Raw genomic sequence first — 24,153 nt, 5'->3', positions numbered from 1 at the left:
TACTGGACATAAAAAAATCCTAACATGGGATAGGCTAAGAAAAAGAAACTATCACGGTCCATCAATATGTGTCAATTGTAAGGCCTAGGAGGAAACCCTGCAGCACCTGTTTGACTCCTGTACTCTAGCCAATCAACTATGGGAGAAGATAAGCTTCAGATGTCAGAGAAGAGGTCGAGTACCTGAGGATATCATAAACACTCTTCGCCTATGGAATAAGAACCCTTACAAAAGCGGTATTCTCAATCATATCTGGAAAATAATACCAGGTTTGGTAGTTTGGGGAATCTGGAAAGAAAGGAACAAACGAATCTTCAAAGATCAAAGCTCTCCCTTAGAGCACATATGGAGCAGATTTTGTTCAAACATAAAAGAAACTTTACTGCTACAAACCTGGACAAAGGAGGACCTTCCTACACTCGACAACGAGAGAGCCATCCTGGAAAACTGGAACATTCAATTCCCTAGCGCAGCACTCAGCAATGCCCCACGAAACGTCAATTCAAACAAAGTTTCTTGGATTGCTCCACCAGAGAACACATTCAAGCTAAACTTTGATGGTGCCTCAAAGGGCAACCCGGGAAAGGCAGGTTTTGGGGGAATATTCAGGAATCATACAGGAGAGCCCAAACTGATTTACTTTGGAAACATTGGATGGGATACCAATAACTCAGCGGAAATGGAAGGCTTATGGCAAGGACTCCTTTTAGCAAGAACACACAACTATCTTCCTCTGGAAGTAGAAGGAGACTCTCAGATCCTCATCAAAATGGTCAAACAACTCCTTAATGGTTCTCATGCGAGCAAGATAGCGAAGAGTTGGAGATTGGAAGCCAGATTAGAAGCAATTGAACTTGAGCTTCTTAACATCAGAGCAATAATCTTTAATCACGTAAAAAGGGATGGAAACAAAGTAGCCGACATCCTAGCCAATGTGGGGGTTGAAAGCAATCACACCTTACACACAGGACCAATAAACATAATACCAAATAATGAAAAAATACATGAATGCAATCAACTGGTCCAAGAAGAAGCCACTACCCCGGATGCGGGTACCAGGGACGCTAACAATGATGGGACTGTCCAGGGACCTGCATGACTGGCACATGGCCAACATGCGCGCCGGACAGGAACGCAGGTGGTGTAATAAGGACAGGCAGATGAACGTCTGCGCGAAGGTAAATGAGGCAGGACGTTGCGCGGTGAGCATTAAAAAGCAGCCCGTCTCCGCTCGCTTGAAAGGATTATGGTCTGATATGACTTGGTTGGACAGAGTAATGGAGGGGGAGTCTCGAGGGTTCGGATTTCAGTTAATAAATATCCACAATGTCGACTCGCTGAACCATAGACAAATTCTGTTTGGTATATCCGGTAGATGGGAGAAAGACTGGTTCTGGGGTTGCTCTGTGGCCGAAGAGGGGTGTCTTTCTGCGTCTAAGGCCAACATCATTTCGTGTGGAAGCATAACGGGTAAAGCTCCATCAGCCGCTGGTGACATTGTTATCGCAGTTAATGTTCATTGCCACAAGATGACGAGACCTCGACAACGTTTATTGAGCCGCAGAGGCTCTGGTCGCGGCAATCCGGCGAGGCCTCCTGCTGAGACGGAGTCCATTCAGTCTCCAGCGCATCTAAGGGGATCAACACGCCTTCTTATCCCAATCCAATTCCTAGATTCGAACACTCAGGAATCAGACAATTCCTCGGCTTTCGGCTCAGCAACTTTTTCTTTCAACTGCTCACTCCTGCACCCTCGTATTACGGCCCATGTGTCTGTTCTTTTCACAGAGGAAGCTCAGAACGAGGGCGAGTCCAGTGCTCCTATCCCCCAATCTGAGGAAGTCCACAATCTCAGTTTTACTTAGCCTACTTCCGAAACTAATCAGGGGCAGCCCCAGCCAGCCAATGCCATCAATTTCATGCCAGAGGCGTATGCTCAGCCGGATTTGCAGGAACCAGAAGAGGGCTGGTGTAGAATTGTAGAGGAAAAGCCGCCCGAGTAATCCAAGTTCCAGTCCTCCACTTTTTTGAAGGCTCACTACAACGACGGAATAGCATACCAGTGGTTCGGTCTGCAAATCTTTGGTCAAGTTTTTTTGTACCTATCATAATGTCTATTGTCTGGTCTGTTGTTTGTCTAATGTGTGGCGATAATGCCTGTGTCTGGTCTGTTGTGTGTCTAATGTGTGGCGATAATGACTGTGTCGTGCAATACTCTGTTTCCGGCTACCTGCACCATACTGTTCTCCCCTGCGTGGGATATAAGTTTCATGCTCTCCATTTTAGAAACTGTCATGAACAATCAGCCTTTCTCAAAGGCCTGAAGGATTTCTACTCGGCAAAGTTGTAACAGTGCTCTTTTTGTACATAATAGATTAATCTTATTTAGCAAAAAAAAAAAAACATGTTTAAACAATCTATTAATTCACATATATTTAATGTTCTATAAGGAGAAACAATGAAGGAAAAGATCATTGTCGTTCTAAGAAAAGAAAAATTATAGAACATGTAAATAACGATGAATTGGTCCTTAGCTCATCTAGAGTGGTGTTGGAGGTTAATGAAAGGGGGAATTTTTTTTACAAAACTACAAGGGATCTAGTGAAATGAATGTATAGACATACTTTCCACTTACAATACAAAAATCAATCCGATGATTCTAAGAACCAAATTATACCTAAAATACAAGAAGTGTTTCCAAAACAATGGTCAATGAGACATGTCAGACTTGCAATATCAAAACCATACAACAAAAAAAAGTAATCATTCAAAAGATAATATTCATAATTAAAATGATTTTCTAGAAATATATGTATATATTAATACAAACCATTAATTTGTTAATGTCAATTTTGTTATATTTAGTTTGCATATATAAATATAAAAATAGTTTATTAATTTTTTCAAGAAGATTATTAAAATCTCAAATGATCAACAAGCTAATATGTGAAACATGCCAGTAGGAATGTTCAAAAAAGTGTACAAGGATATGGTCAAAGAAATGGACATAATTGCATCACAGGAGGAGCCATCTCAATAACAATGTGCTTCAAATATATGTAATCATGATTGAATATATATATATATATATATATATATATATATATATATATATATATATATATATATATATAACATTAAATATTAATTTTCAGGTATTTCCTTGCAGAAAAGAAAACAAAATGGAACTCATTCAACACTAAAACAAGACAAGGAAGAAAAGGGTTGATATCAAATTTTGTGGGTAATTGTTAATATTTCGTTATAACAACTCAAGGTTTCATTTTTGTATATTTTAAGTTGTTTTAAATAAACCATCGTTGAATGTATTCAAATAGGTGCTAACATACAAAGAAGAGTCACCATAAGAATTGATTGACATTGGGTTAAATATGGGTTGTGATTATATGTTAGCATATAAAAAATTAATTGTGGAATTTGTAAGTATCTATGTTGCTTTACTTCTATGAGTTTATAATCAATAGAAAAAAAGATCATTTATATTAAATCTATAATTTATAATGGGGTTTAAAACATATAGGAAATAAAGTATGGAACTATGCCAACATAAGACTTGTTATAACAAGACATGAGACTTGGTTTTGAAACCACGTGCACAGTTTATGAGTCACTCCTTGTTATGGTACATTTTTATTTGATTTACATTATTGTATATTATTTATTTCAATTTTAATTATTCTCACTAATGTAGATACACTCATTACACTTCATTTTTATGTTTGTAGATGGAACGAGATCAAGAAGACGAAAACAATCGATGCAATCAACAAAACATTCCTCCAAATAACCCAATTCATGGAAGTAGCTCGAGTATTGACAACAACTCCAGTGAAGAATGATGACCTATTTGGATATCAATACAACTTGTATTTTTTGAAATAAATTCCCGTGAAATTTAGACATTTTGTTTAATGTAATGGACATAGTGTCCCAATTGAAAGACAAGGGGTTACTAATAACATTCTCATTCTGTATGACAAAGGTTCTCTTATTGATATATAATAAAATAAGTTTTAATTTATGCTAATATGTTATCCAATGTCGTTGTGAAATGTTACACCACTGATTAAATATATGGATGATTAAATAATATAATAAAGAGATGTGAAATTTGATAATATAATAAATCCAAACATCATACAATTGCACTAATCAAATTTTAATTTATATGACTATTATTGTAAGATATATGTCAATTTTTCGATGAATAACGGATTTTAAAAATTACAATAATTGCATTGTCATTGGTTGATGTTTCCAAAAAATAGAAAATCTCATATAAAAAATAGTGCCTCAATAACATCAAAACACACCGGTGCGTTATGTTATATAAAAGTACTATGACGACATCTTATTGCATGACCGGTGCCTTTTCAGAAAACGACACCACTGAGGCATTTAGTTCTTCAAGCACTGGTATTGTTTGCAATTAATACCCCAATGCATTGTAATTCTTAACGCACTAGTGCTTTCATAGAACTAACATTTCAGTCCTACAAAATATGATTTCCAGCCTTGGTGCATTATGAAAATTAACAACACCGGTTTTTTTATATAACTAACACAGTGGTGCGTTTACATAAACAATGCACATCAGCACTACGAGTATAAACAAAAGCATTAAGACTGCAATTATTTTTTGTGTGTCCTGATCTTGTTCCTTACAAGAACACCCTAGGGATTTTTTCATATATTAGCAGTGATGTGGTATAAATTTCACACACCGGTGTTCTTTGCATTCAATTTCTCGGTGTTTTTAGTTATGAATCAAGCCCGATGCATTTATGTATGTAGTGCACTGATGATACTTGTTCCATGAAGCGCACTGCAAAAAAAAAAAAACATTCGCTAAAACCTCCATTCGCCTAGATTTTTTCAGTTGTGATGAAGTTTTGTTATAATCTCCGATAAAACATCCACTATCACAAACGGATGTTTTAGTGGATGATTTTTTGACAATTTTTTCCAATTTTATAAACTAAAAACCTCTGTTATAACCTCCTCTAGAAGGTATTTTCCTTGCAGTGACTTGAGGTAATTTTATTAATGTTAAAAAAAAATCACAATTTATCATCAACCATGACCTTCAATTCTCTTAAATAGAGATTATGAACCAGTCAGGTGTTTAGTATCAAGGAGAATATGTCTAGAACATATCATGATGGTAAACTTACGATTTAATTATTGCATACTAAAGGAACACACTTTTACCTAATAGGCACATTAAACCAAGAACTTAATGAGCTCCTAAGTGTTTAAATTAGTTATCATAGTTTTCGTTATCATATTGATAGTCATTAATATATGGTTTTGGTTTAGTATTTTTGTTTTTTTTGTTTTTTGTTTTGTTTTGTTTTGTTTTTTTTTTTTTTTTTTTTTTGTGTAAGCTTGGTAGTACTTTCTTTTTCTATTAATTTTCCATAAATAGATAGTCAAATATGTATCTCAAAATACTTCTAGTGGCCTCAACCTGCCCGCATGAAACCAAGTCTATTGGCCACCTATCCACATCAAAAGTTGTCCAAAATTTAAACAGTTTAATTCTTATCATCCACGCTGCATTTGCTACTTTATCTACTATATGCTTCATACTTAAGGAGGTTATTGATAGTCGAAATAATAACAAAATTTTACTAGTTGGAATTATGCTTCAATCATCTAATGATTCTATTGGACCCGGGTGCTTCACTCTGCAGCAGTGTTTAGATCTGCTTTTCCATTCTCTTCAAGCATAGATTGTTACGATATTGTTGCATTTGAATTGACAGGATTTCCTTCTTGAGATATTTTAGGCTTGGTTATGCTTATCTGTCCACTTATGGCTCTTCTATATCCTTGTAAGTTGTCATTCCTTTAGCCAAAAGGTTTTTCATTACCCAATATTGTTGGATGGTTTGCCTAAACAATGTTTGGTGACCTCGAGTATGGTCTAGATCCTGAATTATAGGCTCCCATTCTGCCATAAGAATTTCTTCGTTTTCTATATTGGCATTTAACTCCCCTTCCCATTCGACTATTACTGCTTTTACCTCTACCGGGGTTCCTACATAGTAGGCAATGATTAAATTCTACATACTTTCTTGTCCCTTTTTTCTACCCCTTTTCCTCAGTGGTTTTCTTGCTGATGTCTCTGGGCCTTTCATTTTCTGTTCAGTCTTTTTTCATGTTCTTCTGCTCCCTTTTTGTCCCTGTTGTTTGCCTCCTTTTACCATCTTTTTCTTCTTTCTGTTCTTGCAGTCCTTGCACTCTTGTACCCTTGCCTGATTCAAGTTTTGGTGCGTTTGGGCCTAGAGGACAATGGATTTTATACTACCTGTAATGTGAACCAGTAGTAAAACATTAAAATCAAGAATAATTTTATTCTTAGTGTTCTTACTTTGCTTTATGGTTTGTGTTTTGGCCTTTTCGCTTCCAATTTTTCTGCATTCTTCCCATCGATAGTTTGAAGCCACTTCGTTACATTCTCGATCCTCAACTCTATGCCCCCTCTGCTTCTCGTTCCCCAGGAGCATCCCAGGTAACCCTATCCACGCTCATGGCTATAGGTTTTCCCACCATATGCAGGGAAGTAGAGATTTGTCAGCCATTCCGCCACCAGGAAGGACCCCCTCTTCACTTTTATGTGTTCCGGTTTCCCTAGGCTGCCAACCCTACCCTCTTCACTTTTATGTGTTGCAGTTTCTGTTGGCATTATGTTTCTGGTATGGCTATATGTTACAGATGTTGTACTTGATGGCAACCCCCATAGCAAGGCTCTCAATATATTGAAAATTAAGAAGTACGCAGGAGATCAGTTCAGAAAGTGCGTACCCGCAGGTACACCGTGAAGGGACCGCGGCCTGATATGCAGATAAGCCGTCCAGGAGGTGCGTACCCCAGTGCACACATTTCAAGGCTAAGAAAAGCACACGTGGGGTTTCTTATGTTTAACTAGCCGTCGATATTTGTGTTTCTATGGTTTTGGCTCGTGGTATTGATCCATGATTTTAGGAGGAGCTTGCCTATATAAAGCAAAGGAGATCACTTGGCTATGTATCTTTTGCAATTGAATATCTTAAGATCTGAAATATTGGGTTATGGTCTTAAAAGCTTGATCTATATGAAGTTGAAAGTGAATCTGTGAAGGGTGATCTCTCGAGCGCACGATCAGATCTGGGCATCTGTGCCACTCTGGTGGACTGCCTATTCGGCCCTAATCAGAAGTACGCAGGTGCTTAACAGGAGAGCGGCGTGGGTACGCAGAGAAGAAACAGAAGATCTGCGTGGGTACGCAGAGCAGAAACAGAATATCTGCGTGGGTACGCAGAGCAGAAACAGGAGACCTGCGTGGGTACGCAGAGCGACGAAGGTTCAGGTGCGTACGCACAGTAACTGTACGCAGCGCGATAGTATCTCTGGGCGCGTACCTGCAGCAATAGTACGCGGCGTAATAGTGTCTCTGGGTGCGTACCTGCAGTAACAGTAAGCAGTGCGGTTGAAGAAACAGTGCGTGGACACGCAGTGCGGCAGAAGGGTCTCTACGGGTATACGTAGGGGAGCAGAAGGTGAAGTGCGTACGCACGCAGACCAGAGAAAAAAGAACTGCGTATCTGTCTTAAGACATTTTGTTTGGCTGTATTTTTTCTGTTGATAAGGTGTTCTGGGTTTGGTTCTATTATTGCTGATCTGGTTACTACAGTTGACTGGGTGATTTTCTTATACTTGATGATCATTTGATGCTTATGGATCCAGTTTGAAAATTTATGAAAAGTGGTCCTTGTAAGAAAAGAAGTAGGGGGTTGCAGCTCCCTTCCAGGAGAGATTGGAAAACGAGAGAGAGTTGTAGCTCTCTGCAGGTTGCAGCCTGCGTACTGGTAAAGGACTGCACCAGTACAAAACCATTGTAAAAGGAGTTTCTAATTTGAAAGAAGATAGAGACATATTGCAGCAGGTGGTTTTCACCCACATTGGGTTTCCACCTTACATCTTGTGTTCTTTGGTGTGACTATCTGTTTTCTTTGTTCATGCTCATTAGTTTATGGTACTGACATGCAAAAATAATTCAAAGAACAAATAAAGAAGATTTATTAAAAGAATTAGATAATACTGATTCACCCCCCCTCTCAGTATTATTTTCAACAATTGGTATCAGAGCCAGGTTCTTCAGAGAAGCTTGATCGCTTGAAGGTATATCGTTCATCATGAGCAACTACGAGAGAGAAGCATCAATCAGTCCACCGGTTTTTGATGGGACAAACTTCAATTATTGGAAGGTAAGAGTTACTGCCTATCTTCAATCTCTTGGTACAGAAGTTTGGGACATCGTAGAGACAGGCTACGCTTTTCCTTCAGCTACTCCTACAGATGCAGCCGAGAAAAAGAAGTATGAAACAAATGCGAAAGCAGTCAGTACTCTATTAGGATGTATATCCCAAACAGAATTCATGAAGGTAATGCACTATAAATCCGCAAAAGAAATATGGGACAAAATTGTCACGAGCTATGAAGGAGATGAACAGGTAAAGCGTGCTAAACTTCAAACTCTCAGAATTCAGTATGAGACTCTCAAGATGTATAATGATGAAAGTGTGGCTAACTATTTTCTTCGGGTAGATGAGATTGTTAATTGTATGAAAAATTTGGGTGAAGAAATAAAAGAGGCTATTGTGGTTGAAAAGGTTCTAAGATCATTGTCCCCCAAGTTTGAATCTAAAGTATCTGCAATAGAAGAAAAGGAAAATCTACGAATTCTTACTATGTCTCAGCTACATGGAATTCTAACTGCTTATGAAATGAGAAAGGGAGGTCCATCAGACAGAAGAGAAGCTGCTTTCAAGGCATCAGGTAAAGGAGATTATTATGAAGCAAGCCACGTCCCAGAAGAAGAGGAAGAAGAATCAAATTTTGTCAGAAATCTTCAAAGGGGTTCTGGAAGGTTCAGAGGTAAGTTACCTTTTAAATGCTTTGCTTGTGGAAGAGTAGGTCATTATGCTGCAAAATGTCCTTATAAGGATAAAGGAAAGGAACCTGCTAGATGGAACAAGAAACAGAATGCAAATAAGAAAAGCTACTACACTCATGAAGATAGTGATGGTCTATCAAACATTGATGAAGATGAACGAGGTAATGAATATAAGTTGTTAATGGCATTTGAAGATGATGATTATATGGATGTTGTAGATGTGGATAACCTTTATGATGAAATTACTAGACTCAAGAGATGTATAGAAGAAAAGAATATGATCATTGATACTCTACAATTTCAAATTGATGAAAAGGAAAAACATCTTGAAAAATTAGAAGGTGAAATTGTTGGTCTTAGAAAAGAGATTGAGAAAACAAAAGCTATTAATCTCAAGTTTGTCAAAGGATCTGAAACTTTGGATGAGATTATCAATGTGCAGCGGTCTCCACTAAACAAGACAGGTCTGGGCTATAATGGAGAAACTTCTCAAGCATCCACCTCAAAAAGTTATCTTGATGCAGCAAGAAGAAATGAGCAAAAGAACAATGAAGATCATCAGGTAAAGCAGGGACGAATTACAAACAGAAACTATCAGGGGCAATCCATCTTAAGGGTGAACAAAAGCTACAACCAGCCACAGGTAAAATCTTCTCAATTTGGTTCAAGAATAGATGACAATAGAAATTACAATCAATTGGCTAGTAGATTCGATAACCGCAGAAGTTTCTTCAATGGACAATGCTTTTCTTGCCATAACTTTGGTCACAAAGCAGCTCAATGTGTTGCATATAAAACGATCATGACTAGGGAAGCTCAAAAACAAAGAAGTATGACCGGGATTACAAAAAGGACCTATAACAACTTTTCGGTTCTTGAAAATAAAGTTGAATGTTCTATTTGCAATAACTTTGGTCATGAAGACTCTGAATGCAGGAGCAGGTTTCAGCAGAAAAAGGAACAAGCCTCAAGCACCAAAACATGGAGAATAAAGGAACCACAAACAGAAAGATGTGGGATAGCATTTTATGCAGAAGGACAGGAAAATCTATGGTACATTGACAGTGGATGTTCGAAGCATATGACAGGTGATAAAGAAAAACTTGAGTCATATTCTGCTCTAGAAAAAGGAAAGAAAGTCTCTTTTGGAAATGATACTCCTGCAACTATAAAAGGAAAAGGCATTGCTCAGTTAAAAGAAAAGGTCAAGGCTGGAAATGTTTTGTATGTTGATGGATTGAAGCATAATCTTCTAAGTGTCAACCAGATGTGTGATCAAAGAACCGAGGTTATATTCAGATCAAATGGATGTCTTGTTCGTGATCTTGATACAGGTAAAACAGTGATCAAAGGAAAAAGAACTCCAAATAATATGTACATATTTGAAGAAGGACAACAACAATGCTATCTGAGCAAGGATGATGAGCACTGGTTATGGCATCGGAGGTTGGGACATCTAAGCTTTTCACAAATAAGGAAAGCATGCAAATATCAGGCAGTTCACGATCTTCCAGATATCAAAATTCCTGACAACACCATATGCAAATCATGTCAGTTTGGAAAACAAACCAGAACTAACTTTCCAAAGAAAGAAGGATCAGCTAGCATGCCTCTTGAGCTAGTACATACAGATACATGCGGTCCTTTCAGGAAAAGAACACCTCGAGGAGAAGAATACTTGATATTATTCATTGACGATTTCTCCAGGTTTGTCTGGTTAGGACTTATGAAGCACAAAGATGAAGCATTCGAAAAATTCAAATCCTTCAAAGCCTTGGTTGAAAATGAATCAGGTCACCAAATTAAGTGCCTCAGATCCGACAGAGGTGGGGAATTTACTTCAAATGAATTTTTCGATTTCTGTGAAGAACATGGGATAAGAAGAGAATTCTCTACATCAAGAACTCCTCAGCAAAATGGAGTTGTGGAAAGAATGAACAGAACAGTCCAACAAATGGCTCGTGCTATGCTTGATGAGTCAGGAACTCCCGCAACTTTCTGGGGTGAAGCTGCACATGCTGCTGTTGTTATTCTCAACAAAACAAATGTCCGGGTGAACAGCACTCAAACTCCTCATGAGCTCTGGAGTGGTAGGACTCCTTCGGTAAAGCACTTCAAAATCTTTGGGAGAAAATGCTATATCAAGAATACTGATGAGAAGCTTGGCAAACTTGAACCTAGAGCAGATGAAGGCATTCTTCTTGGTTACTCTCCACATAGCAAAGCATACAAATGCTACAATAAAAGACTTGGCAGAATTGTTGACAACATTGATGTAGTGGTTGATGAGAAGGGATACATTCCTAGGCAAGTACATCATGAAGACATCGAAGAAGATGAAGGCTACCCCCAACGACAGAATGATGAAGAAGAAGAACCTCAAGAAGAACCAGAGGAGCAAACAAGAATAGAAGAAAAGACTCCATCCAGATATGTCCAGAAGAATCATCCAGAATCTCAGATTATGGGGCAGAAAGAAGCAGGTGTACAAACAAGAAGAACAGTTGCAGAAGCTTCAAGTTATTTGGCATTACTCTCCTCTACTGAACCACAAAATGTGAAAGAGGCATGCAAAGATGAATGTTGGGTGAAAGCAATGGATGAAGAACTTGAGCAGATCGAAAAGAACAACACTTGGGAGCTGGTTCCTAGACCAAAGGATAAGAATGTTATCGGAACAAAATGGGTCTTCAAAAATAAATTGAATGAAAATGGAGAAGTAATTAGAAACAAAGCCAGACTTGTTTGTAAAGGGTATGCGCAGCAAGAAGGAATAGACTTTGAAGAAACCTTTGCTCCTGTTGCAAGACTTGAGGCCATCCGAATGTTCCTTGCTCTCTCAAGTTTTCAAAGCTTCAAAGTATTTCAAATGGACGTGAAATCAACCTTTCTGAATGGAGACTTGGAAGAAGAAGTATACATTGAACAGCCAGATGGGTTCATTCTTGGAAATTATCCAAATCTTGTATGCAGATTGAAAAAGGCTCTCTATGGTCTCAAACAAGCTCCAAGGGCTTGGTACTACCATTTGGACAAATATCTTCATCAACAAGGCTTTTCAAAAGGATCAGCAGATAGCAATCTTTATATAAAAGTTGAAAATGACAAATTACTAATACTTGTTGTGTATGTAGATGACATTATTTTTGGCAGCAATGAAGAAGCTATGAGTCAAAGCTTTGCCTTGGTCATGCAGAAAGAATTTGAAATGTCCTTTCTAGGAGAACTGACATATTTCCTTGGTTTGCAAATCCAACAAAAAGAAGGAGGAATATTTTTATCTCAAACCAAGTATCTCAAACAGATTTTGAAGAAATATGGCATGGAAGATGCAAAACCAGTATGTACACCCATGGTCACAGGATGTAGCCTCAGTGCAAATGATGAATCTGCAGCAGTACATCAACCAACCTACAGATCTATGATTGGAAGTTTACTTTATTTGACAGGTACCCGACCGGACATCATGCATGCAGTTGGAATAGTTGGAAGATTTCAGGCAAATCCGAAGGAGACTCATCTTCAGGCAGTGAAGAGAATTTTCAAATATCTTCAAGGGACTCAAAATTATGGCTTATGGTATCCTAGAGATACAGATCTTACACTTCATGCTTATACAGATGCAGATTGGGCTGGAAGCATGGATGACAGGAAAAGCACAAGTGGTGGTGCGTTCTTTATGGGTTCCAGACTGGTATCTTGGTTCAGCAAGAAACAGAGTTCGATTGCCTTGTCTACAACTGAAGCGGAATATGTTGCTGCTGCATCTTGTTGCACCCAACTACTTTGGATGATGCAGACTTTGCAGGATTTTCAAATCACTTGTACACCACCAATCCCCATATTATGTGATAACACAAGTGCAATCAACATCTCAAAGAATCCTGTTATGCATTCAAAAACCAAGCACATACCAATCAAGTATCATTTTCTCCGGGAACAAGTGCTTGAACAGAAGGTCAAGTTGGAGTATGTTCCTTCTAAGGAACAAGTTGCTGATATACTCACCAAACCACTGCCCAGGGACACTTTTGAATACCTCAAGCAAAAGCTAGGGGTTGTTGATGCATCATCTTATTGCTGAACCTCTTCTGATTGATGGTTGTCTATGCATACATGAGCTGGGTGGCTGATTGGTTGAAGATTGATGGTACAGGTTCAGGGGGAGCATATAATGCATTGTTGGCATTATGGAGGATGTGCAAAAGGAGATCATGGAAGTAGCTGCAATATGTCTCTATCTCTTTCATGGTGGATTATGGTTCTTCGCTGCAGGTCTGGTTCATATTCAAGGGGAGCATGTTCTTAGGGGGAGCATAACCCTTTGCCCTTGATGTCAAAGGGGGAGAATGAAGCTGAAGTTTGAGAGGTTGCCATCAAGTCCAAAGGGGGAGATTGTTGGCATTATGTTTCTGGTATGGCTATATGTTACAGATGTTGTACTTGATGGCAACCCCCATAGCAAGGCTCTCAATATATTGAAAATTAAGAAGTACGCAGGAGATCAGTTCAGAAAGTGCGTACCCGCAGGTACACCGTGAAGGGACTGCGGCCTGATACGCAGATAAGCCGTCCAGGAGGTGCGTACCCCAGTGCACACATTTCAAGGCAAAGAAAAGCACACGTGGGGTTTCTTATGTTTAACTAGCCGACGGTATTTGTGTTTCTATGGTTTTGGCTTGTGGTATTGATCCATGATTTTAGGAGGAGCTTGCCTATATAAAGCAAAGGAGATCACTTGGCTATGTATCTTTTGCAATTGAATATCTTAAGATCTGAAATATTGGGTTATGGTCTTAAAAGCTTGATCTATATGAAGTTGAAAGTGAATCTGTGAAGGGTGATCTCTCGAGCGCACGATCAGATCTGGGCATCTGAGCATTTGTGCCACTCTGGTGGACTGCCTATTCGGCCCTAATCAGAAGTACGCAGGTGCTTAACAGGAGAGCGGCGTGGGTACGCAGAGCAGAAACAGAAGATCTGCGTGGGTACGCAGAGCAGAAACAGAATATCTGCGTGGGTACGTAGAGCAGAAACAGGAGACCTGCATGGGTACGCAGAGCGACGAAGGTTCAGGTGCGTACGCACAGTAACTGTACGCGGCATGATAGTATCTCTGGGCGCGTACCTGCAGCAATAGTACGCGACGTAATAGTGTCTCTGGGTGCGTACCTGCAGTAACAGTAAGCAGCGCGGTTGAAGAAACAGTGCGTGGACACGCAGTGCGGCAGAAGGGTCTCTACGGGTATACGCAGGGGAGTAGAAGGTGAAGTGCGTACGCACGCAGACCAGCGAAAGAAGAACTACGTATCTGTCTTAAGACATTTTGTTTGGCTGTATTTTTTCTGTTGATAAGGTGTTCTGGGTTTGGTTCTATTATTGCTGATCTGGTTACTACAGTTGACTGGGTGATTTTCTTATACTTGATGATCATTTGATGCTTATGGATCCAGTTTGAAAATTTATGAAAAGTGGTCCTTGTAAGAAAAGAAGTAGGGGGTTGCAGCTCCCTTCCAGGAGAGATTGGAAAACGAGAGAGAGAGTTGTAGCTCTCTGCAGGTTGCAGCTTGCGTACTGGTAAAGGACTGCACCAGTACAAAACCATTGTAAAAGGAGTTTCTAATTTGAAAGAAGATAGAGACATATTGCAGCAGGTGGTTTTCACCCACATTGGGTTTCCACCTTATATCTTGTGTTCTTTGGTGTGACTATCTGTTTTCTTTGTTCATGCTCATTAGTTTATGGTACTGACATGCAAAAATAATTCAAAGAACAAATAAAGAAGATTTATTAAAAGAATTAGATAATACTGATTCACCCCCCCCCTCAGTATTATTTTCAACAGTTTCTCCTTCTTTTCATTGCCCTTTTTATCTAGAGTTTTCCCTTTCGTATCCCTATGTTCTATATTTCTATCCTCGTGCTACGAGTTTCCCATCCGTCTCCATGATATCCTCCCTTGGTTGTTTTGCCAATTCTAGTGCCTATATTTCTCCCCTCCCCAGTCCAAGCGATAGAAACTCCCCCGACATCTCGCAGAGGCCTCCAGGCCTTTCATATTCTCAATTCTGTGGCGGTTCCTATAGGCGGGCAGTCTAGAGTTTTCCCCAGGTTTTGTTTTCCCCCCAGACCTCTAGCAATGCCCTTTTTTCCCCTGCCACCCAAATAGGATAACCATCCCTTTATACCATGGCATTATCCTTAGGAAATCACAGAGGGAGACACTTAAAATATCACTAATTTCAGCATCTATTTGGCCCGACAATATTTTTCTACCTGAGGACCAGTGAGCCGCCTTACTGTAAAATTCCTGCAGAAACTATGATAGATCTAGAATTCTAGTTAAATTAAACACAAGTAATTTGCTGATATTCAAGAGAGGAGAGAAATAATTTGCTCCATAAAATCAATGTATTAAATTAATGAACAATATTAATACATGAGCAACCAAACCTTTAATCCCAAAGGGAAGTGGTTATATAGAAATTGTCGAATTTAGAAAACTAGGAAAAAACTAGTAAAAAACTAGAAAATGCTGAGAAAAGCTAAAGGGAGGCCTAAAATAGCAACAATCACTCAAGAAAACCTATGCCAACTATCATCCATGAGTAAAGCATGAGGAGGGGCGCATTTCCCAAGGAAGGCAACTTTAAAACATGCTAAAATGGTCAGGGGGACCAAATCCCTTGATTTAAGGGTAAATCTTCATGTGGGGCGCCAATCCTCAAATAACTCAAGTGGATGAGGTGTGGTTAGGTGTGAACATGCACTTAGATGTCTAAATGGTTTAGGAAAGTGGTTGGACCAATATTTCCATAATATTAAGCCTTCAAATGCAAAAAACAAGGGAAAGTTGGTCCACCGAGCTAGTTTACCAAAAACCAAGTGTGAACATGATTTTTGTGCATGTGGCTAAGTCAAGGATACTTAGGCTAAAAAATAAATGTATATGTTAGGATTATATTCTAACACCCCCCCTTCATCCTAACTCACTTATCTAAAGTGAGTCCCGGCCAAGATGCCATGTTAGGTACTCAGGTATAATAAATAAAATATCCTCATAAAATGAAGAAAGAGAGAAAACCTCATGGGAATGCCCCCCCCCCAAAAGAGGAAAAAAGGGCTAAGTGGCTAGAAGGGCCTACTCAGTTGTCTCCACCACTCCAAGCATAGCTCTCAGTTTTGAAAATTTCTTTTCAGTGAAAGACTTGGTGAAGATGTTTGCAACTTGCTGCTTAGTGGGGTGGTACTGCAGTGATATGACTTGGTCACGGATCAGCTCGCAGATGTAATTCATGTGAATATCGATGTGCTTGGTACTATGCCTCTGAACTGGATCAATCAATATCTAAATGGACGCCTAATTTTCACAAAATATGATAGTCGGAAGTGGATACTGAATACAAAACTCGGAGAAAAGCCCCTGCAACCAAACAACCTGTGTAGCTGCATTCACTCCACCCCTATACTCTACCTCGGCTGTAGATAAAGCAATCGTGGATTTCTTCTTACTAGACCAGAAAAAAGGCCCTGAAACAAAGCTAAAAACATAACCGTAGGTGGACTTGCGGTCTGTACCATCGCCAGCCCAATCAGAATCTGTGTACCCAATCAGTGAAAGTGGGCAATCTATAGCATAAAAGATACCAAAATTGGAAGTACCTTTCACATATCTAAGGATTCTCTTTGTAGCTTTCTAGTGAAGCTCATGGGGCTCCTGCATATATCTGGAACAAACTCCTACTGCAAAAGATATATTAGGTCGGGTGTGAGTAAGATACAACAAACTCCCAACCAACTATCGATATAGTGTACTGTCCACCAAAGGTGTAGTACCCGCATCCTCAAATCTGATCCCCGAAAGAAAGGGAGATGCTGTTGGCTTGCATTTTGTCATCTGAAAGTGGACAAGTAGATCTGATGCATACTTAGACTATGCCATCTTGATCCTTGAAGTAGACTAAGAAACTTCAAGACCAAGAAAGTAGTGCAACAGTCCTAAATCTGTCATGGAAAATCGATCATGCAATGCTGATTTTGCCAAATCAATAGCTGAGGTAAGGTTCCTTGTCATCATTAAATCATCTACATAAAGTACTATCAGAAAAAGGGAATCATCATGTTGCAGCAAATAAACATTCGTATCAGATTTGCATCGAATGAATCCAATGGAAAGCAGGAAAGAATCCATCTTTGCATACCAGGCTCTAAATTCCCTGTTTTAGGCCATACAAAGATTTTTTTAATCTGAAAACGAGGGAAGAGTTCTAAATGTATCCTTGTGGCTGCTCCATATATATCTCCTCCTTCATATCTCCATGAAGAAATTCACTCTTCACATCCTTGTGATGAACTTCCCATCTGCGAGAAGCGGCAATGGCTAAAACTAGTCGAATGGAGTCCATTTTTGCAACAGGTGCAAATGTCTCTATGCCATGTACCTATGAGTATCCTTTTGCAAAAAGTCAAGCTTTGTACTTGCTGATCTCACCATCTGCAGCAATCTTTGTTCGATAGATCCATCGGCATCGAACAAGCTTTCTTCCTTTCAGAAGTGGAACCAAGTCCCATGTGTTGTTTTCCATGAGAGAAGAGTACTCTTCATCCATGGCAGCCTCCCAAAGTGGGTTTCTAGCAACCTCAGAGTGTGACTGTGGATATGAACCAAGTGTCATATATCAATTTATGGGAAGCAATGGTTCAGTGGCAGCCAGGGCTTGAGGAGCCCCAAAAAACTGTGATCTAGTCCTTCTCGCATCCGTAGGATCACCGACTAGTTCACCTGCATCTTGCAGGGTTTTCTCTGCCCAAGTTGGTAGTTGAGTTGGAGAAGCCATGACCTGCTCCTCATCCTCTGAATCAAACCCAAATGTATTTTTGATGTCTAATCTGAAGTGCTCGAAGAATTTTCGGACTCCTCCTCATCAGTGGCAACAAGCGGTTCCTTGGCAGGGTCTGTTGAAAAATCATGCAGTGATTCTTCTTCAAACTTCACACTTCGAGCTACAAGGAAATTTTCAGTGTGAGAGTCCAGCAATCTATATCCTTTGACACTGTCAGGATATCCAACAAAGATACATTCAACACTTTGAGGCTCCAAATCCTTCCTCTTATCTGTCAGAATGTGAGCCCATGCTCGTGAACCAAAAATGCGAAAGTGCGACACTTTCAGTTTCTTACCGGTCCAACATTCAAATGGAGTGGTGCCTTTGAGTGCTTTGTGAGGAATGCGGTTCTGAATGTATGCTGCACAATTAATAGCTTCAGCCCATAGCTTAGGAGCTAATGATTTGGACTGTAGCATATAATTGGCCATCTCTTTTAACGACCGTTTTTTCCTCTCCGTGACACCATTCTGCTATGGTGTATATGGAACTGCGTGTTGTAGCTGTATACCTGCATCAATACAAAGTTGTTGCACATATTTGTTGACATACTCCCCCCCATTATCGATACAGAGTATCTTAATCTTACACCCAGACTCATTATCAGCAAGTGCTTTAAATTCTATAAGGCATTCAAATACTTCTGATTTAATTTCAGAAAAAATACCCAATTAAAGTGAGCGAAATCATCTATGAAGGTGAGTACATATCAAGCCTTACTGATTGAAGGTTGCGGGAATGGGCCCGTGATGTCACTGTGAATCAACCCAAGAGGTGAAGAAGCTCTCTGTTCCTTCCCTTTGTCAAAATTTTTCTCCGAATGCTTGCCAAGAATGCATCCTTGACATACACCACTTGTGAATTTAATAGCGGGTAATCCTTATACTATGTTTTCCTTGCTGAGTTGATGCAAGTACTTATAGTTTAGATGGACAAATATTTCATGCCAATGTCATTAGATTGTGACAGAAATACAGTGCTAATAGATTTAGGAACAAAGTGGGAGAAGAAATACAAATGAGAACCGTGATCTGCAATTCCATGTGCAAGCTATGAGCCCATGGAAATGTCGGTAATCACTACGGAGTCCGGAGTGAACTCCACCTTCCTTCCAGAGCCGGAATGAGTGATCTGATATACCGAGAGAAGATTTGCAGATAGCGAGGGAAAATGAAGCACATTTGTGAAGAAGCCCCCTTTAAGGTCTACAATTCCTTCTCCGCACACCTTTGTGGGTGTGGCATCTCCCAAGTAAATTGGGGATCTGGTGCTTTCTTCGATGGAGGAAAATTCATATTTTGATGCAGCCATATGGTTCGATGCACCTGAATCAAGGATCCAAGCTGATGGAGTGGATGTGACAGCCATTAAAGCATGACCATCTCGTTCTCTCCCTCTCCCATCTCCCGTTTTATTATCATCCTCCTTCTTTGCATTCTCGGGCACGGTGAGATTGTGCTGCTACAATTGCTTAGCCATCTCATCGATTCTTTTCCTCATGCAATTTTCTTCGGATGAAAACCTTTGGAACAATAGCTACAAATTGTTCTTTCCTTCTTCTTCTTACCCTTAGGCAAAGAACATCTCTCTGAAGATTGTACAAGTCTCTCCTTCTTCGATTCATTAAATTTACCCTTCCCTTTTTGCTTGTCTCTTCCATTGCTCTTCGGAGCATCAGTCGTCGTAAGTGCTTGGTTCTTTGAACACTTGATGGTACCCATTTGGACTAACTTAGCTTGCTCTTGAGTCAATGCTACAATGAAGTCATTCAATGGAGGCATTTTCCATTTTTCCTGAGTCAATTTAGATGCTTGAAAAGACGATATAAATACAGAATATTCAGGGCCTAATTTCGAGAGAATCGAAAGGATGAGTTGATCTTCCTCTCTATTGACTCCACATGCATCAAGTTCAACGAGGAGGGATTTAAACTTGGTGAAGTATTCTTGTAGGTTGCTGAAATGAGTTGGACTGAGGGATATGAGTTCATTCTCGAGTTGATGCACTCTCATTTCATCTTGCTTGTCGAATAGTCCTTCCAATGTGGTCCAGACCTCATCGGGAGTAGTGGCTCCAATGACATGAAAGAGGAGTTCTCTGGAAATTGATAGGCATATCAGCCCAATTTATTCATCTAATTTATTTAAATACTTGATCTTCTCCGTTGCAGAATTCGGTTCAGTCTCCGTTCCCATTGTTACCCTGTAAATCCCTTTACTTTGGAGGAGCAAAGTAATCTTTGTCTTCCATTCGAAGTAATTGAAAGGATTTAGAATGAGTTTTGTGGGCTAAGAGAGATGATCCATTGCTTCTTGCTACGCCTCCTAATGATCTATACCTACAAATAAAACCGTGTACAATCCACTAGATTCAAACTAGCTCTAATACCATGTAGAATTCCTGAAGAAACTCCGATAGATCTAGAATTCTAGTTAAATTAAACACAAGTAGTTTGCTGATATTCAAGAGAGGAGAGAAAGAATTTTCTCCATAAAATCAATGTATTAAATTAATGAACAATAGTAATACATGAGCAACCAAATCTCTAATCCCAAAGGGAGGTGGTTATATAGAAATTGCTGAATCTAGAAAACTAGGAAAAAACTAGTAAAAAAAAATTGTAAAAGGCTAAGAAAAGCGAAAGGGAGGCCTAAAATAGCAACAATGACTCAAGACAACCTATGCCAACTATCAGCCATGAGGAAAGCATGAGGAGGGGCGCATTTCCCAAGGAAGGCAACTTTAAAACATGCTAAAATGGTCCGGGGACCAAATCCCTTGATTTAAGGGGGAATCTTCATGTGGGGCACCAATCCTAAAATAACTCAAGTGGATGACGTGTGGTTAGGTGTGAACATGCACTTAGATGTCTAAATATTTTAGGAAAGTGGTTGGACCAATATTTCCATAATATTAAGCCTTTAAAGGCAAAAAACAAGGGAAATTTGGTCCACCGAGCTAGTTTACCAAAAACCAAGTGTGAACATGATTTTTAGGCTAAAAAATAAATGTAGATGTTAGGATTATATTCCAACACTTACGAGGTTCAATTTTTCCCTCCCACCCTTCCAGGAAAGCTATCAAATCGAACCCATACTAGGTTAACAGACAATTATCCTTGAATACTCGGGATTTTTCATTCCTTCTCTTAACTGAAAGACCAGTAACACAGAGCCAACATTTTTCTAGAGTATTCATTACTTCTCTCCTTAAATTCCAAATTCTTCTCAATTTCCATGGCATTGTTACCCTATCGACACAGGGGGGCTGTAAGTACATACCAGGTTTTTCTTACAAAGGTTGTTTGCTGGTCATCATGCCCCGGCTCTCGGTGTTCACCAACTCCATCTGCTCGTTCTTCCTCAGCTTCCTGCATGCAATTACCCTTCAACCTTGCCACCTTTTTCCTTAAATTTATCTCCCACCTACCTATCCTCATTACCGAGGTACCGTCCACTTGCCTTTCTTTGTTTTCCGCCTCCCCTTCCTTTGTGTGTGGTTCTTGATCTAAGTGCCCACTTACCTTCCATTTATTGTCCTCCATCATCACCTTACCATTTCTAACTACCCTTGTCGTCTTATATTTTTCGTTTCCCTTCAATGGCTTACCTGCCCTCCTTCCATCTGTCATATCCTTCTTGCCTCTGACCTTCATTGCCCTCCACACTCCGATCGGGGATTTTGTCCTTTGTCCCTTTATTTTCTCAGAATTTCCATGAGACTATTCATTCCTTCTGTTTGACTTATATCTTTGCCCGGTATATCTAAGTTGCTTTCAGCTTTTCCACATCCCCAGTTTGCTAGGCAGTTTGTTGCCACGTTCCCCAATCTTCAGACATGTGTTGGTATGATGTAGTTTATCCCTTGTATTAGGTTTCCTATTTCCTGTACTAGTCATTTCGTTCTCCAACTTTGGCTTATCTTCTCTCATTGGTTTCCTTGTTGAATTTTTTTCACTATGTCTATAACCAGTGTCGAGTCTCCTTCCACCTCTATTTTCTGGAGATTTTATCTTCGATCTATTTCTAGCCCCTACTTAAGCGCATAGAGTTCCGCTTCATTGTTACTTGCTATTCCACAGTCCATAGCAAACATTTGGATGGTGTTGCCTTGGTGGTCTCTGAACACTCCTCCTGAGCCAGATGCACCCGGATTTCCTTCGGTTGCACCATCGAAATTTAGTTTTACAAAATCCTCTAGGGGGAACACAAAGTGGATTGAGGAATCACGGGGAGTAGGTTTTTGTTTCCAGGAGTTGGGTATCAGCATATGAGGACTTAGGTTTAACCTTTCCATTATTCAGTGTTCCTACGACATGGTTTCCCAATCATATGGGTACCATTTCTCTGCGAGAATCGTCTCTCTAATGTTCTGAAATATCATTTCCCATAACTCCATTGTTGTTCTTTTTCCCCTTTAAAAATTATTTGGTTCCTCTCCTTCCACAAAACCCATAGCAGGAATCCTAGGGAGATATTCCAGGCTCGGTTCAAGATGGGATTCTGGTATATCTTCTTTTTCCATTTTTCCATTATTGTTTTTATACTTGATTTATCCGTGTCCATGTGGCCGAATAGTTGTTCATGAGTTTTCCATAAGACTTTGTTGTAACTGCAAGCATTTAGTATGGGTTCCATCGTTTTGTTTGTCCTTCACATGTGCAACAAACCAATGGACCCTGCATCCCCCTTACCTGTAGTTGATCCCATGTTAGGGCTCAGCCATGGAGGACCACCCATAGGAAGAAGGCTATTTTCAGCCACAATTTTTCCTTCCATATACGTTCCCATATGGGAAACCCTTGCTGTTGTTGGTATTCTGCTTGTAGATAATATCCTTCTTGGATGGTAAACATCCTTTTTATTCTGTATCCCCACCTTATAATGTATGGTTCTTCCGTAGTCACTATTCTTCTAGAATCCATCTCCTTATCATAGGTTGCCCACTAAATCGAGTCTGGTGCTTCTGGACAACGTTGTCTTCTCTTCCATTTTCTCGATTGTCTCATGTATCAGTTTCCCAGAAGTTTTTCACGTCTGATTTGCTGGGTTGTTTGTATTTAGGAATATTTCTACTAGATCTGGACTACTGAATAATTTTTCTCTATACTGCCAAGCCTCTTGCTAGAACCTAGCTTTATGTCCTCCCCTGATTTCCTAGAAGCTATGGTTTCTTATCAGTTCCTTGTTTTTTGTTGCAATGTTCCATATAGCAGACCCATTTATATTTTCTTGGATCCTTAATCGTCCTTCTGGTGATCTAGGCATCCTATATTTTCTCCCCCATATTTATTTCCATAGATCTGTTCCTCCCTATATCCATCTCCACCATAACTTAGCCCCCATTACCTGGTTTAGAGTATACGGATCTCGGAGTCCCAACCACCCTGCTTTTTTTTTGTTTAATTAGCCAATTCCAAGATAGTAGTGCCCATTTTTTAACTCTTTTTGTCCCTTTCCATAGGAATTTCTTGAAGATATTGATCATTCCATTACATACTGTTTTAGGGATGGCTAGGCTCGAGAGCTGGTAGATTGGTATTGATTGTATCACTGCTTTTAGAAGTATGACTCTACTTTCCATGTTTAAAGTCCTGAATGTCTGATTCTGAAGCCATCCTTGAATCTTTGCCAAAATTTCTTTCCAATTTGCCACTCTAATCGGGTGTAGACTTAGCGGGATCCCTAGGTATTTCGATGGGAAGGTTCCTATACGAAAGCCCATTGTTCTTACCAGGAATGCTTGGGATTGGGTTGTTGTATTGAAGAAGAAGATATCTAACTTCTCTTTGTTGATCTGTGTTCCTGAGGCATTCATGAAGTCTTGCAAGATGTCTAGCAGGGCTTTGGATTCCTTGAGTGTCGCTGGCCCGAACATCATGATGTCATCAACAAACTGTTGATGAGTTAATGGCAAGTCATTTCCCCACATTCGCAGACCTTTGAATTGTCCTGCTTGCACCTTTGCTTTTACATATCTTCCTAGCCCTTCAGCTGCTAATATGAACAAGAAAGGGGACATCGGGTCTCCTTGTCTTAGCCCCCTTGTTGCATTGAATGCCTCTGTTGGAGTTCCATTCAGGAGAATTGAGAAGACAGGGGTTGATATCATAGAATAGATCCAATTTATCCATTGGGGATCAAAGCCAAAGGCTTTCAAGATTCCTTGGAGATAGGTCCAGCTTAACGGTCATATACTTTCGATAGATCTAATTTTATCATCATTCCTTTAGCTTTGAGATTCTTAAGGGAGTGGATTGCCTCTTGAGCCGTTACTATCCCATCCACAATTTTCCTTCCTTTAACA

This window comes from Pinus tabuliformis, chromosome Q (genome assembly GCF_031772625.1).
Source record: "Pinus tabuliformis cultivar Carrire ecotype Pingquan chromosome Q, CPIR1, whole genome shotgun sequence".
NCBI lineage: Eukaryota > Viridiplantae > Streptophyta > Pinopsida > Pinales > Pinaceae > Pinus > Pinus tabuliformis.
Note: the sequence above shows the minus strand (reverse complement) of the source record.